Source organism: Apus apus, chromosome 2 (genome assembly GCF_020740795.1).
Source record: "Apus apus isolate bApuApu2 chromosome 2, bApuApu2.pri.cur, whole genome shotgun sequence".
Lineage (NCBI taxonomy): Eukaryota > Metazoa > Chordata > Aves > Apodiformes > Apodidae > Apus > Apus apus.
The window spans coordinates 103,985,832-104,003,306 of record NC_067283.1 but is presented as its reverse complement, the minus strand read 5'-3'; the positions used below and the strand labels follow the sequence as shown (position 1 = coordinate 104,003,306).

General features: G+C 40.3%; 1 long non-coding RNA gene across 1 annotated transcript; it reads left to right on the top strand.

Moving 5' to 3' along the window:
* Nucleotides 1-802: 802 nt before the first annotated feature.
* On the top strand, nucleotides 803-16,281 carry LOC127381498 (uncharacterized). Its single transcript, XR_007888733.1, has 3 exons — nucleotides 803-4,378; nucleotides 11,575-11,708; nucleotides 14,629-16,281. It is a non-coding gene; the product is annotated as an uncharacterized LOC127381498 (long non-coding RNA).
* Nucleotides 16,282-17,475: the final 1,194 nt, after the last annotated feature.

Sequence of the window (17,475 nt, the reverse complement as noted above, 5' to 3'; positions counted from 1 at the left end):
AGCTCATAAAGAAAGTTTAGGTGACTGCTGAAACTGAAAATGCTCTCACTAATGGAACCCACAGGAGGATGGAGGAGAGCTATTCTTACCGGTTAAACTTCTCTTTTCCCAGTAAATGACAACAGCGTGCAATTAGGTCAGTGAGAGAAGGAGAATTTCAGGTTTACTGTGACTAGGTCAGCTTTGGTTATGCATTGCACAACTCCTAACTGCCATAAGGAAATACCAATGTCTGAGAGGCAAAAGGCTTAAAAAGGGTTTTGTCTTATGTAGGGGTCCAAAAGAAAATTAGGCATTTGCCTCCAGGTGCCTGCCCATCTCTCAAGAGGTCAGAAAGCAGTCCCTGGAGCACATCAGTTATCAGCTTGGTTAACAGGCATCAGAGTTTATTACCTGAATCAGCCATCCAATTATAATCTGCCACCATCTAGAAACTGAATTCCCACTGAATTAATATGGGGCTTTTCTGTATGTTTCAGTTATTCAAAAAGCTTTGGCAAGTCAGTGGTCCTAGAGAAAGTCTAACTTGCCCCAGCTATGCCATGAGAAGAGAAAGAAGAAGGTGATGCTGCCGTAAGGGCTTTCTGAAGGTGGTGTGCCTTTGAATAAAGCATTGGGGTTTTCCTTCATGGCAAAAGATAAGAGTAACTAAGATGAGTAAGAGGCAGAATGCAAATGTGAGTAGGGATGTGGGGCAGACAAACCTCACCTCTTAGATGTCACACACTGAGTAGTAGTTATGCAGCATCAGATCTGCCCTGTGTCACTTGGGGCACTTGGTGTCCTGTGCTCTCCACCTTTCTTTCCATGCCCTTAGTCTCCTTGGAGGGGCTTCAGCAAAGGCTGACTGGAGGGAGCTGGACCTGTTTCCTTCTTCCTCTGGCACAATGCAGTCTTGACACATCTGGTCAGTCTCACCTTTGATCTCCCTTAAAAGCTCTTCATTAGAAAGCATGTCTCAGTCATGGCCCGCACCTTCACCTCTCCTGAGCACATGACCCATTGTGTCTCCTTTCTCATTTAACTCTGTGCAAGACTGAGTTAGCAAGGGCTTGGAAGCTCAGCAACCACTTACTGGGCTTCAGCTGCTCAGTGTGCTTGGCCACTCTTGCTTTAGGCAAGAGAATTAGAGTGTTTGAAGTGAAAACAAAGAGAAAATGGAAAATGGATGGGAGTATATCACAAGTAGATGGAATTTAGATGAGAGAGTAGAAGTGGGGAAGCAAAGGAAGAAGACATGAGACTAACCAAGCAAATATTATTGAGGTACTAGAAGAAGAAATTGTGCTTGTTGGTATTAAACCTGTATTATCAGCCTGTCAGAGTTAGTGGGGGTTGTGCCTACCTTGTCATCTCAGCTGAGCTGAGCTGACCTCCTGGTGTGCCTGGAGGAGCCATCAAAGCAACCTTTTGCCAGGCAGAAAGGGGGTAGCTGAGCATCCTACAGGCTGCAAACAGGCACTCCCCAGGCAGCCCCAGCAAGCGATCAGGGCTCAGATCCTTGGGCCTGGATCCAAGGAGCCATAGCACAAAAGTCTCATGCATGGTACATACTTACAGGATGGGACTGGCAGGAGCCTCCAGAGCACTATTGTAATAGCAGCAGAGAGTTAGAGGGGCTGAGAAGAAGGAAGAAAGAAGCAAAGGTTTGGAAATGGAAGAGAGAAACTGGAATAAATGTTGATAATATTAAAAGCTCAGTCCAGATGTTGTCAACACAATTGTTAGCATATGACTGGAGGCATCTTTCAACTAGAAAACAACTGTATGCGCTTTGGTTGTTTCTAAAATATATATCTAGGGCTACTTCAGTGGTGGCACAGGAAACTAGCCATCTGCTTTTTTTAAACTGTGCCAGTAACAGCACCAAAACCTCTTTTTCTAACATTGCAGTATTTAACTTGACATCACTTCTCACGCACACGACAGCAGGATCAAAAGGTACATGCAATTATGTAGGTAGGTATTTTCTGCATTGTATAAATCTGCCTAATGCCTCCTTTTTCCTCCCCTGTGTATTCACAAGCACCTAGACATATGTCAAATAGTTTTAAAATGTTGCTGGCAATTAGAAGGGCAGTGCTCTCACCTGTGATAAAGCCATAATTAAGGAATTCCTAAAATTCCTAAAATTCTCAGTTGGAATCACGAGCACATTTTATTCTATTTATTTATATTTTATGATAATGCAACACAACAAAGTTGGCCTTTTTTTGCCCTCACATCCTTTTTTTTTTTAATTTCCAAGTAATATTGCCTATATTCCACGGTTCTTAGCACATGGTCAGATGAGGGTACACTCTCCTAATGACTAGTAGTTATTTTCTAATAATACTAGTATTTCCATAACCAAGATGGATGTTTCTAAGGCAATTACGGCATGAGTGCTTGCAGCTGTGTTCAAAACATACTACAGCCAAAGACTGTCAGGTGTGTATGTTACACACCCAAAATTAAGTTCCAGACCATGTTGGGGCTGCATTTTAAGAGCTTATTTTAGCTCTTAGGCCTCTCCATGAAAATCAAAATTCTTGATGTTGCAGGATTAGTCAATGGCAAAACCCAGCTGGAAGATGACTTTGTCTCCCACTGAAACTGTGGGTGGAGATCTGGGTTCATATCCTGACTCTTAACTATGCTCAGTTCCTGGCCAAAACAAAATGGGTTGGGATTGTGCCTCCGAACCTGTTTAAATAACCCTTTAATAAAGGTTCTGGTTTTCTCATTATAGACACAAATTTCAGATCTGAGGTTCTGGTGTCTCCATAGTTCTTTCCTAGGCTCTGTGTGTTTATATTAGTTCATGGCTCTAGTCCTGAAGAGTGTGTAATTTCATCCTCACATCTCAAAAGGTTAAGCTCTTCTTATTAGTAATAAAGGGTCACATCACGTGGCTTAAAAAAATAGTAACATACATCTGAATTTCCTACCCATGTGAGCAGTGGGAAAAGGAACAGGAGTGGGAAGTAGTCATCACATCATATACTTAACTAATCTAAATCTGGATTCTTAAATTAGGTTCCTCCACCAAGTGGAGGCAGGAGGAGTAATCTCGTTCCCTGTTAGGAAAGCCAAGAGAGATTAAGCTCCTAATTTATTTAGCAAAATATTCGATTTTATTTTATTATGTATTGACTACCTTAAGGTGTTGTGGATATCTCACCTTCTTCCCAGCCTCTCAACTTAAGCTGCTAACTTAATCGATCCCACTGAATTTTCAGAAATACACCAGAACATCTTCACTTGGTCTCAAGACCAACAAGAAACAACAAAGAAGCCTGTACAAAAATGAGAAGGAAAGACTTTCAGAAAAAAAAAAAAATCCTGAGCTGAAGAGGAGGAGCTGCAGATGTGTGTCACAGCCACAACAGCACCCGCTGCATTTGGAGCAAAAGTCTCAGTCCACATGAAGTAGGAGAGCTTAATGAGCAAAACTGGCCAGGTAGTCAATAAACATTTGGGCTGAAGGACAGAAGAAGGTCATATTTTGAAGACCTAACTACAGACAATTGGATCGTGACAGAGGTAACACATTTATGCAAGGCAAAGGCATGACTCCAGCAGAGCCAGGTAGGCAGGAGCTTTAATGGGAGGGCCACCAAGCCCAAGGACCTTGCAAGCAGGTGTCCAGCATTCCCTGAGGGGCTGTAAGGGCCCCGCTGCTGCAACAGCCTCCCTGCCCTTGGCTTCAGCAGCCCAAAGGTTACAGAAACCTGTAATCTGAATCTAGCTAGATGAAAGCCACTGCAGGTATGCCTGGCCATGCCACCATGGCAACTTTGATTGCAGTATAGGTATCTTGGAAAACAGAAGATCTTGAGAACTGAGGTCATGATGTGATTATAAGAATTACAGGCTTTCCTAAAAGCACTGAGGAAAACAAAAACACAAACAAACTGAAAAGCCCATTGATTCTTCTATTTTAATCCTGATGACCAGCTACATCAGAATGATCTGCCAGGAGCCATCACAGCTGAATCCACAACAAAGGAAACACCCTGTGGATTGGCAGCACACATCAGAAAACTTCCCAGAGGAGAGAAGAGGCAAGGAATGTAGAACTAGCCTTGTCACTTCTCCTTTAGCAAATGACTAGCTCTCAAAAACCCTCATTAATTTTATGTCTTTAAAATGTGATTTCCATTTGCTCCCTAAGGTTTAAAAACAGTGAAAAGATTTCAGCAATTGATGACACTGTTGGTTGTACTAAATTAGAGCATAGAAGAATTAGAAGTTGCTGCTGTTGCTTTCATGTAGTGATGGACTCTTCCTTTCTTTTTGTTCTTGCACCAGGAGGCTGTTCCTTGCTACCACCCTCCCAGCCAGCAGCCACATGCCAGAGAGGCACATCACCTGCCAGTGCTGCTCAGTGGTCAGAGTAAGTTTTCTTATCACTTTTGGATTCATGTAGCCTTCAGAAGCCTTCATTCAAGTTTACCCACAGGCCTGCACCTCCTGTCTTTCCTTTCCACATACCCAGTCTTGTGGAAGTGGGAACAATTTTGCCTTTGTGAGTGTTTTTCACAACAGCTTAACTTTGCTGGCTGCAGTGGAAATCATCTGGATTCACACTGCTGTGAACTAAACCGAGCTCAGGGGATGCTTGTGTGTGGGTTATAGACTGCTTATTTGCAGTCTGTATGTAATGTAGGCAGTGTTATCCTCTGACTCAGAAATATCTTTGTCTTGAGAAAAAATAATATATTAAAAAAATATATGTATTTTTCCATTCACAGACATAATTTCTTCAGTGTTGCTTTATATGTGTCTTAACACAATTTGTCGGATAAATGGCAAAAAGACAGTTGTATCCACTGGAGGCTGGGAATGATAAACATGCATGTTTTACTACTGTACAGTAGCTGGATCTGTTTGTGATTGAATGCTCCCTACTTCAAAAACATCTCACCTGCTCTTAATAAGACTACAATAATAACATAGCTCCATGCTGTGATTCTGGCATAGTTTCAGCTCTTCCACAGACCTTAAATTGTGACCATATATTCTAGTTCACTTAGGCATCAGGCTCTGAAAGATCAATGTGGCTAATGAAGAGAAAGCAATGTGATTAGCTGGTGGAGCTGACTAGAAGGCACCTTCATTACAAAGGAGGTTAAAAAAGAAAAAGAACTATACAAAATGGATTAAAGGTATAATAATAATAATAATAGCATCAAAAAGCATAACAAAGAAAAATGTCTGCATTCAACTGAAATTAATATTTAATAGAAAGTACAGTCATGTCCATGGCTTTATATTCTTCTATTTTAATGCTCTTTACCACAGCTTGAGGCCCTTTGTCTTGTCCCCTTCTACTGACATCAGCTGGAAGAGACAGAGATTAAAACAAGGGTAATTTCCCCATGGTCGTTGCTTGGCACTATTTCTGCTTTGCTCAGCCATTAACTGAAGTTTAAAGGATGAAGTACTGTCACTCAAACTGATTCTTCCCTCCACCCTTTCTTACCAGGGTTAACCACTCCGCCAGTCACCAAGGAAACGTGTGGCTCTCATGCCCATCTTACTGCCAACCCTAGAGCCTCATATTGGGAACATCACCATAATCTCATTAGGAGGTTGAATTTGCCATTGAAGCTTGAATTCCCATAACAGGAGGGGAGTGGACTAATGCAATTAAGGAAATTAGCTTTTTGAACCATTGTCTGATATGTGTCTAGTACCATGAGCAAAAACTAGATAGTTTTCTTCCTGTTAAAAAAAACAAACAACAAAACCAATACCCCTGTCCTCTCCCCAGGTTATTTTCAGAGCAATACTTTATTCTTCTCTTAGCTACAAGGGCCTTTACAAATTGGAAGATACTTCTTCACTGGACCAAAAAGCTTAATTTCTTCCCCCTCTTTTTCTCAATACTCTCATCCCAGTGGTTCTGATTATTTTTTATCTGTGTAACATTTATACATCCAAAGGTAAAGTAGATAAAAACAAAACCTCTGGGACTTACTAAATAATAACTAAACCCTGCCAATCCATTAGCCTGGTGTCATCATTTTGGTTTATTCCTTTCTTATGGTATGTAGCAGTGGTTACCAGATCAGAACAAAACACCTGATGGTTTATTTTGATGTGAAGTGTTTCTTAAGTTCTGCGAAGAGTTATTTTAAAATACACCAGATTTTCTGGAGGTAATTCCAGCATATTCAGTAAATCTCTAGAAATGCAAATTATTAAACGCCTAAGGCAGAGCTTTTCTGCTTTTTATTGTGGGGCTTGGAGGCTAATCTAGTTCCCTCCTCCCTCTCTCAGCCTGCCAAGTAAACAAAGCAGCAAGAGCAGACTGTACCAAGAATCAGGAACCATAAATCTTTGAATAATATCCTGGCACGTGAGTTTCAATAGCAGCGTAGTTCTCTGGGACCCCAAGGGAAGGAGGAAGGGGGGCAAGGGAAGCAGCAGTACCCTCCTGTGAATAATGTTGTCTCCATCCTGGCATTTCTTCCTGTGGAGATGGAAGATGGAACGACACAGAGAGGATCTAGGAGCCTTTTATGTGTATCAGTTACCAAAGAGGTTACACCACTGGCTGCATGCTTGTCTTCAATTTTGAATGAGGAAGGTGGGAACAATGAGTGTATTTTAGTAGATCTTATTTAGCTACCACTTGTCTTCCCCTGAATAAATCCCAGCCTGCCACCAGGCACTACAGTCAGAAGGCGTGAGAACAAGGGTTATTACTAAATAAGGGCATTGGTTATACACTTTATATAATACTGTCCCTATCCTAAGCTGCTTACAGAGGAGCTACATACTACTTAGGCAGTATACACAGTCCCGAAGGATGGTGTAATCTTTGCATTTTTGCCTAAAAATGCAAGTAACTTCAAGACTGAATCAGTACTGAGAGTATCTGTCACAAACTTGAGAACAGAACGTAGTGCAGATAATGCTGCAGTTACTTGAAGAGAGTCATGAAAGTGGGAGTTTCAGTGGTCGCAAAATCCCGAAATGTCAGAGCTGAGCTGGAACTGAAGGGAGAGGGAAGTGTGATGAGAGAGAACATACAGAACTGAGGCTCACAAACCAATTGAGCTCTGCACTGTGATGGCAACAGCCATACAGTTTGGATTAAAGTATTTTAGTATTTATGGTATCAGATTAGATAAGGAAAGAAAAAAAAAAAAAAAAAAAAAAGAATTAATGCTTTAAAATCTCTTTTCCCCTCCTGCTACTATGACAAGATACAAGGGGATGAATTCTTTCCCCATGTAAGTTCTTACATAACATCGCTATAAAGTACTCATGTTTTGCCTATTTGGTTTGTTTTCCTTTTATCATGTTTGGATTTAAATGTAGCCTTAATCCTGCATATCCTGCTTTGAAAAGCTTAGATCTGTAATGTATTGTATAGTGTTCTTTGGAACACTGTACAGGACTTTGCTCTATAGTGTGCAGTAGCCTTGCATTTACAGTATAGATTTCAGTTCTTAACCTTATACTTGATAGTCTTGTTTGGATAATATTCTTCATTTGATACAGTGTAAAATTTCAAAGGTGCGCACTGGCTGAGACAAAGAGAACCCAGGAAAACTTTAATATCACTTATTATTTAATATAACTTATTAGATAAACCATGCATTAGCAACACAGATGTTTGAGCAAATTTACCAAGATACCAAAGAATGCAAAATAAAGCACACCATGTAATAATGCTGAGTTTACAGCTTATATTTACCTATACATTTTTCCCAACAAGTTATATTTTCCTAAGATTTTTTTTCTCATATTCAGAAAAACATTACCAAGCAATGGAGACACAGCCTGTGAATCTGGCATCCAGCTGTAGTGCTTATCTCTGATGTTACAGGACTGTTAGGGTGAGACCAACATTATGTGAAGTGAGAGCAGTATGGCTCAAGTCTGAGCCTTTGAGTTTGGGGAGTGGTTCCCCCAAAAGTGTAAGTCACCAAAGGAAACTCCAGCCCCATGGCAGGCAATTAGCTTAGAAGCAGAGAAGCTAATAACTGCCTTATCTCTGATTGCACAGTGAGCACTGAAAAGTTACCTGAACTCTTGTCCTGAACTTGCCCATAGTCTATATAATATAACCACAGCAATTAGCCAGAAGAGCACTTAATAACTTAGCAGAACTGTAACCTAGTTTCTACCAGTGTCTCTCATACATGATACAAGAATGGATACCTATGCCACACCTCTTAGTCTTTACTAATTTCACACCAAGCTAATCAGTACATAATCTTGACAATGCTTGAGGGGCAAGCACCATACATGTGTCATTTTTTGTCACAAAATAAGATTTTTTTGAATTCACCATGAAATGCAACTTTATTTGGAGAGCTGTGACCACTGTCCCTGTGGCAGCTGGATGTTAGTTGTTCTGGAGAAGGTGAGGTAGGAAAGCATTGCCAAGCAGTCATGACTGGGATTTACTGGTCACCTTGTTTCATCCCATACTGAGGCAATGAGTTCACTGAGTAGCAGATATCCCTTTCTTGGTCCTTCCCCGTTCTCTTTTGGATAGTACATTTCATGGTGCTGGGAGTTTCCATCACAAAAGGATTTCAACAGGTAGTTTACACAGCCCGCCTCTACTCTAGATCAGTTGTAAGATCACAGAATCACAGAATCATCGGGGTTGGAAGAGACGTCTAGAGATCATCTAGTCCAACTCCCCTACTAAAGCAGGGTTGCCTAGAGCACATTAGACACAACTGCATCCAGATGGGTTTTGAATGTCTCCAGAGAAGGAGACTCCACAACCTCTCTGGGCAGCCTGTTCGAGAGCTCTGTCACCCTCACATGGCATCATTCTTACCCGTGATAACATTTTATTCTTGGAAAGAAGCAGGAAGCACAAATAAACCCATGGAGATAGGAGGACCTTAAAAATTACACTGCAGGCAAGAAGAATTTGAAGAGAGGAGTAAGGTGGGCCAAAGGGCAAAGGTGATTTTGATACCCTGACTGAACAGGAACTAGACAAGAAGAGAAAGATGGAGATAAACAAAGGGACAGGCATGCTTCAGGGAAAGAGTAGTAAAGGAAGAGAAACTTAATGCCAAAAGTGAACCTGGCTATTTATATTCTGAGTGTTGACTTCTTTCATGCAGTCACATCAACACAATAGGTGTTCACCTAAACCACAGGATCCATTCATACCTTTTTAATCTCCTCAGGAGTTTGTTAAAATAGTACATGACTTTGCCTCCTGAGATGGTGAATTCTTTTCCTGAATGGAAAAAGGATAGTACAGAGAATCTAAAATTAAAGCACCTAAAGAGATCTTTAAAGTTACAAATCATAACAAGCTTAGAAATCATTAGTGACAAGTGCCCATTTAATAGATGTTAAAGATCTTTCTTGCACTTCAGCAGAGAACATAAGTGTTAGGAAAATCGATGCAGATCTCTGGAGTGTGGCAATGCAGGTTGTTAGCATACAAGTCCATAAAACACAAGGACACAACCTGTTTTATAGCCTGCAGAGGCACTGCAGGACCCAAATCCATTGCTGTTGACTGACAGCAAGAAGGATGAGTCAGTTATGTGTCCTTTTTCATTCAGGGGATGGCTGTCATACCGCACAGTTTTACATTATTATTCATTTTGTGCCCCAATTTTAATATCAGTGCTTTGCCTGAATAAATCCCACATGCCTGTTTTTTGGGAGTAACAATATTGATTCATGTAGAAAAGGTGATGGGCAGAAAAGCAAAACAGAGGAGGAAAGCAATAAAAATAATGGACCCTTAGGGCTCCTTTTGCAGGAAAGTCTCCATTTGTGATGCGGATGATACAAAATTAATGCATCCATGACAGTGAATTAAAAATGAGAGGTGGCACAAACATAAAGTCACTGTTACTAAAATGCAACCACACTACTGTTCTCCTCAGGAACTGCCACATTATGCTGGCTCTCCTTGGAGCAAAGGGGTGAATGGCTTCTCCACCAGGGACACAGAAAGCAGGGGGACATTCTCGTGTGACAGAGACATGTGGTTTGGGGGTTGGATTTGTTAGAGGGAGGCACTGCCAGAAGGCATCCCCATGGTGTCTCACAGGGCCTCTGGCAGCCCCTTCCTCCTCCCTTCCTTCCACTGCCCAGTTCCTCTTTGTCCACTTGGAAAGGGCATGTGAGGGATGGGTAGAGAGGGAGGTACAAGTCGTTGTCAGGCTGAACTGGGATAGTTTCCCAAATATACTTTAAAGGGAAGTATGTCCTAGACCTAGAGGTATTTTATTAATTGTTGAAAGGTAATTTGATTTGTAAGCTTGCTTTTTTTTTTTCTTCTCTTCATCCAGATTCTTTCCTCTTTTCCCTCAAATTCTCCACTTTTCTATATGGTGGTAAATTTACAGACTGCAGTATGACTTAAAAGCTGATGTTAATTATCTATCACATGTGCCAAAACAGGCACAGCACATATCTGTATAAAATGATAAAAGGTTGATGGAGTTCTCATCTCCAGGTTGTTGTCAGCACACAGTGTCCATTAGCTGGATTTTTTAGATAGTGTTGACCAACATAGTGTCCTGCTTTTAACCCGCAATAATTCCTTTTCAAAGCAAACTTAATTTATGTTCTTCACTATTGAAATATTTCTTTACCATCCTGATAAAATGACTACACTACAGAGATTCCTGTGAAAATGGACTGATCATTTTGGGTCTTACAAACTTTCTGAGCTTTTTGAGAGTCTTTCCAAGGGTTTCCTTCAAAAATACCATTTTAGTAGGATCAATGCTGCTCCATTCTGTATTTACTTTTGTAATTTTTCTAAACCTCATTTTGTATTTGTTAGCTTATTTTTCCTTACTGTTGCTGAGCTCTGATGAAGAGTGTATTTTTTAGTTTATATTTTTAAAATCCTATATAGTTTCTGCTTGTACAAATCAAGAGAAGAAGGGATGATCCATGTTATGTGTTTTGCTGTTACATTTTTCTACTCTATCATATATTTCTCTGCCACTTCCCTTAATTTAGCTAAATCTAAACTCTTAGAAATCTCCATTATATTTAATTAATGCATAAATGAAGGATGGTCTGGAATTAAAAGCACAGAAATTGGTTGGCATTATTGCTTCCAGATACCACCAACCTGGAATCAGGCGTCAGGGCATGTGTTTTCAGGTCCTGCCTTATGAAATGGCAGGAACTTGCCATAAGCAATTTATGAATTGAGAAATATTGGTAACAATAAGGAGATATATATATATATATATATATATATGAAATACCTGAAACAAGTAATACATTTTGGAAAAATGTAAATGGAACTTTAACAACTTGCAAACATATACAAAAGCTAAGTATGCTAAATACCTTTTAGAAATAGCTCTTTACTCATCTCTAGTCCCAAATAGGTCTAAATTTAATTTACCATGAACTTCTCTGTTACCTAATTCACAGTCTTGAGCCACCAGAAAATAATTTTGCTATCAGCAAATTTGGTGAATGAAGACATTCACTTCCTCTTGCAGTTTGCAAATAAATAGATAGTAAATGCCAATTGTATTCTGACATTCCTTGACAAATTTAACAATTAATGACTTTCCATTTTTGACATTTATCCCTACATTATTTCCCACCTTGCAGGAAGTTTTCAGCTCATTACAAGATGAATTGTCACCAACCACTGAAGATAGATTGTATCAAAGCTCTTCAGAAAAATTAAAATAAATGGCAACTGCTGTTTGTTGTGCATTTAATGAACTCCTGGTGTTTAGAAGGTTAGTTTTTCTGTTAAAGTCTCAACAGTTTCATTTTATTATTTTAGTTAACATCTATGCTACACCTAGTGCTGAATCATCTCCTACACTCACCCACAGCAGCTGCTGGTTTGTGATTTCACCTCTCTGCTGACATCCCCTCTTAGCAGTAGAGATTTTTCTCCCCTTATTTTTCACTGGACTTAATCTAGTCTCATCTAAGCATTCGTAAGCTGTCTCACCATAGTCAGTGTATTTAACTTTCTGCACAGACCTGAGCAGCAGGACCTACAAATTGAGATGCAGTAAATCACTGAGTTATCAGATTGTATCTTATTTGCTATGAAATGCAGCCATTTTCAGCAATAAATGGCACACAGGACAGCTTCCAACCAGGCTTGAAAAAGAGCCCCAAAGTGTTGTAAAGATAAAACAGGTGGCTAATTTTTGAGCCTTTTTTGGAATTCTAATAATTCAGTGCTAAGAACACTTCTTGGGTATGCTGCAGGCATCTGCTGCTCTGAAAGTATTTTTTAGTGGACATTAATTCCCCATTTTAGTGAAAATGTTTATCATTGAACCATTTGTTACAGTTGCAGAGGAATAACACTGTTGGTTCTGCTATTCATCAGAAACAAACTGTAGCACACTACAAGACAAGAAAGCAAGTAAAGCTTCTTCTTCAACTTCTGAATTGGAAGTGCTCACAGTATTTACTTAAATTAATAAATTGAAGCATATTATTTACTTGCTCAAGGAGCAGGGAACCCTGAACATACTGCTAATACTATTTTCAGAGACTTACGCTGTGCTTAGATTGTACTTACATTGTGCCTCCATCCTCCCCTGCAATCAAGGATCCCTCTTCCAAACATCCCACTGATGTGTGAAAATCAACCTTATTTGCTTATAATTCACTTTATGTCAAGATAAGACATTCCTGTTCATTGGCTTCTGCTTCATCCAGGCCTTTATTTTGTGATGTTTAAACATTGATGGGTGAGAGTTTGCATATTCTTTAAAAATAATTATATTCTCAACTGATTGTGGAGCCTAATTGGCCGAGTCTAACCTGCAGGAGGCAACTTTGGGCTTGCCTCCCAGGTGCTGCTTAATCAAGAGCTTGACTGTCACATGAGGATGCCATAACATGACCCAAATTTGGATGGGAGTGTTGGAGAGGGAATTCTATGTGAAAGCACAGGCAAGGAAGCAGACTTCAATAATCAGCTTTCCTGAACTCTCACAAAACAGCAGATGCACCCAGGACAAAACAACTCCTAAACCATCACAGTAGTTGTAAGAAGGAATTGTTTGAGATTTTCAGAGGGGGAAAAAAAAAAAAAAGACTAAGGAGCAGCTGTCTCCAAAAACAGACTGAAATAAAAAACTGCTACAGCTTTGAAGAGAATTGGACTAAATCCAGAGGTCCTGAAGGTTTAGGATCAATTGGAGGCAGATTAATTGAAATTACTGAAAAGAGACAAAAAAAAGAATACAGCATGTCTGCCCACAGAATCTTAGAATTGAAGTGGGAATGAAAAAAATAGGTATTTAGTTTCTGCTGGGGACAACCTCCTGAATCATGGTCAGAAAAGAAATAGTTGAAGAGGTGCTAGGGGTAGGAGGATATAACACAGTGGAAATGAAGCACTGTGGAAAAATACTGACTCTTTAATTGCTAAATTTGGCACAGATATGTCTAGAAAGTTAATCCTATTGGATGCTTGCTATTTTGGGATATTGGTTACTTATCAGAGGGGGGTGTGTGTGTGTGTATGTGTGTGCAGAATATGATCTTTTTCTGCAGCTTTCTTCAGCCAACTATTCCATTTAAAAAAGGATAATTTGTAATATTCTAAGACTGATGTTTTGCTCAGTGTAAGGTGACACTTTCCTTGCAGAATATCCAAACTAATAACACTGCCAAATAACAGTCATCTTATTAGTCTGCCTCACTGGCTTTTAAAATATATTTTGTAATTCTGTGAAATATTTCTGGTGTTGAGGTGATATCAAACTATGTCTTACAAATAGTATATTCAGTAATGCCTATCAGTTTCAACAGCCAGAACCTATGAAAAGCATCTCACTCCAGTAAATAAGAAGTGTACAGCCTGTCTTACCTTTTCCTTATTGAATATCTGGTAAATTAATGCCAGCTGCCTCTGCTGAGAGCTAGTCTTTGATTCTCAATGATTCTTGACTTATCCAGTCTCTCCTTTTTGAATATCACCAAACATCCAGGGGTTCGTAATAATCAAATGTTTTATGGCTTTGAAAGTCTCAATTTACTACAGTTACCTTCCAAAAAGCCCCCAAAACTCTAAAACCGTAAAGGTCAACTGGGTTGAACGGCACCTGTAGCACATAAGGCTTAACAAGAAACAGAAGAAGCTGTATCAATTCTACTTCAAAGGAGAAACTTGTTGAAATGCCATAAATGATCCTTGAAAAGTTAGTAAGCTGGAAAATGAGTGGTACACAGTGTTATGCCACAGACAATACCAGATCTGAGGTACTTGTGCCTACAACACGGAGTGGATGATAAATTTTCACATGTGCATGTGGGTGTTTATTGAGATCACAGGTAGTTTGTGAGGAGGAAAAGTACAAATCCATTAATATTGGAAACAGCACACTTGCCTTGTTTAGTTCGGAAATAGGGAATAACTTTCATATGTGCCCCTTGGTGTTTGAGGTTCAAAGATGCCCTTTGGTATGATCACATGATATATGAATTTTGGAGGTTTTTTTCCCATTGGACATTACAGTTTGCTGTATTATTATTATTATGCAGGAATGGGACAGTGGGTAAAAGACCAGGTCAGGCTTCAGCATGAACTTTTGTGACTCTCAAGCAGACACCAGACTGGAAAAACCCTGTCTTGTAATGCTGGTCTTGTAGGACTTTACATTCTGGCTCTTTGTCATTTCCTAGGACATTCGAAGAGGAACCGTGCACACTTAGGAACACCTGCCTGTAACAGGTTGAAGGTTTCAGCCCAAGTAGGGGTGAGTAACCCAGAGATGGAGGAACAAAGAGAGGAGGTGGCTCCACTCTCTGGAAGTGTAAGAGGGCTTCACCTATGGAAGTACCTGCTGCTTGCACAGAAAAGCCCAAACTGTCTCCACAGTATGAGGGGTGCAAGAGCCATGTTTGCTTCTCAGCTATGACCCTGGGAGGTTTCACACACACACACAAACATTCAGCACAAGCAGGGATGACTGCTGGCAGTCAGCAAGCCCCACAAGCCTCTTGATATTTGGGGGTCTGGTCTTTAATCTCTGCAGCCCGGGGAAGGCTTCAAAGCCAGACCTCCCACTCTCTGCCCTAACACACAGCCACCAGGCCCTCTGCAAGAGGTGGGGTGCTGCTATTTTCTCAAAAGAGCTGATTGCCATTGTGTTTTGAAGGGATCCCAATCCCTACCAGAAAACATTAGTGGTGACCGCATGATGACCTGGGGCATCATGATGACCTGGGAAAAAGTCTGGTTGCCCGTGGAGCTTTATGGTGAAAATTAAGATGGCCCAAAGAGCTAGGAGCATGTGGGATTGTGTGATGGGCTTTGGGGATCACAATTTTGGATGAAGGTGCCTAAGGTCTCCCTAAGACCTTCTTCTGGTACTAAGTCCTGAATAGGAGCTAACTCATGCAAATATTTCCATTTCCTGATTGAATTATTGCAAACAGTAATACTGTTACTGAAGGAAAGAGGCCCTGCTAAAGAACTGGGACCTTTAATAACTGGGTTTTATACAAATAAGGAGCAAGCAGTCACAATCTAGAGATTGTCCTAACTCCTGAAACCAAGAATAAAGCTTGAAAAATGTCTTCAGGGCTTTCGATACTCCAAGGAGAGTCAGCAGTTCATGGAGAGATTGCAAAAAACCACAGGATTTGTGAACTTGAAAATGTCACACATATTTCTGTTGAAGCTATTTCTTGTTGCTGTTGTTAATGTGTTACTGTAACACCTGCTGGCCCTGATTAGGATTCCTCCAGGATGGTATAATCACAGAGCAAAATGTGGATACAAAGAAATTGCAACTCATGATCTGCAGCATATAAAAGGGGAATAATGATAGGCTCAACCAGATATATGCTGGTTTAGCCATACGAATGACCTGTATGGATGCATTTGGGCCTTCATTTGCTCTTTTAACTCCATAAACATCAGTGCTCCCTTGTAACGCTGGGCCCGGGCACTATAGGTTGGCTGCTTTTATAGTGTCATTGAATTAGATCTCAAATAGGAGTTTGCAATAGAAGAAAATAACAGCTTAAGCTTAAGCTACTGTAAGCTGGGCCAACTGAGGGACAAATTTACATTTAGATTGAGCCTCTTCATGTCTTCTTTAGGTAATTGTAAACTCTCTGGTGTCTCAGCCCTAGAAAAGAATTTAGGCAGCCCTACACTGCCAAAAACTGTGCCTTGTGCTTTGTGAGATGTGTGATAGCTAATCTAAGTAGTCATGCTTAGCATTGACTGTTCATAATTATTTGTGCAAATGCGACTCAGTTATCAAATGTCTGCAATAATCAGACAAAGGACATTAGCATTGCCAAAATAAATTTGTTGTAAAAGTGTTATGTCTGATTATTTGTATTATTCAACCAACACCCAGACGTCCCATTATGTCAAGAGCTACACAAACATATAAGAAATGGTTCCACCACCAGGGAGTGCATGACTAATTTATGATAAGAGAAAACAATTGGACATTACAAGCAAATAAAAAGAAAGGGAGAGGAGAATTGGGGTAAGCGTGATAGTCTGTGCCTGCATGTTCCTGTGAGAACCATTAGTGAGTTTTAAGTAAAGGAAAAAATGATTTGATATAAATAAGTAAGAAATATGATAACACTAATCCTTGCTGAGCATTTGCCTAGCCCAGTGGAAATTTCTGTGGTATGCGCTTAGCTTTCATATTAGGGTCTTATTCTCATTCGCATCATGCCTATTTACACCACTCTTGTAGGGACTTCCAAATGGCAGGGCACGGACAGCAGAGGATGGAGGAACGCAGCCAAAACGCTGCAGCTGGCCCCATAGCACACAGATCTGCCACCTGCACCCAGGCAGGCACGTGCCCAGCCAGGGTCACGGAGTCTGCATTTCTTTCTTGTTAAACACTTCAGACTGCCGGCACAACAAAAAGGGATCTTAGTGTGACGGAGCATTTGCCTCAGTCTAACGTGTTTTGCTGCTGCATGTTTTCAGTTCCACAGCTATTTTTCTTGGGCATCAAGGTAAATAAGTCACTTCACTAAGATGCTTTGTTGAACCAATGCTGCCTCTGAACTCAAGGGATAACACACCTCACTGTTTGTTTCAATGAGAGGAAGAAGCACAAAATATAAGGATACATGTTTACTGAGGTATCTGCTCTTAGGTCCCCTTTCTGATCTGAGATGACCCTTCCATGTCATGGGCCTTTAATTCTTCTAAGGCTCCTCAAGGGCGCCTCCTCAGAAGCTGGGATGTTTCAGTCCTCTTTCCCTTTAGGATCATGTGGTCAGTGATACACAGCAATATAACATATTAAAAACAAAGCATTTAGTGGCTGAAACAAAGTATTTAGTGGGGAAAAAAATGTAAAATGGAAACAAATGTAAAATAGAAACAAATATATTTATTCATTTATTTGCAATGTAAAATTTACAAGGTAACCATAGGAAACTGGACTCTGACACACAGTCAAGTGTCTCAGATTAATTCTCCCAGACAATTCACAGCCTTTCATGAATGTGCTCCTTTTTTCACCTCCCTAATTCTTTTCT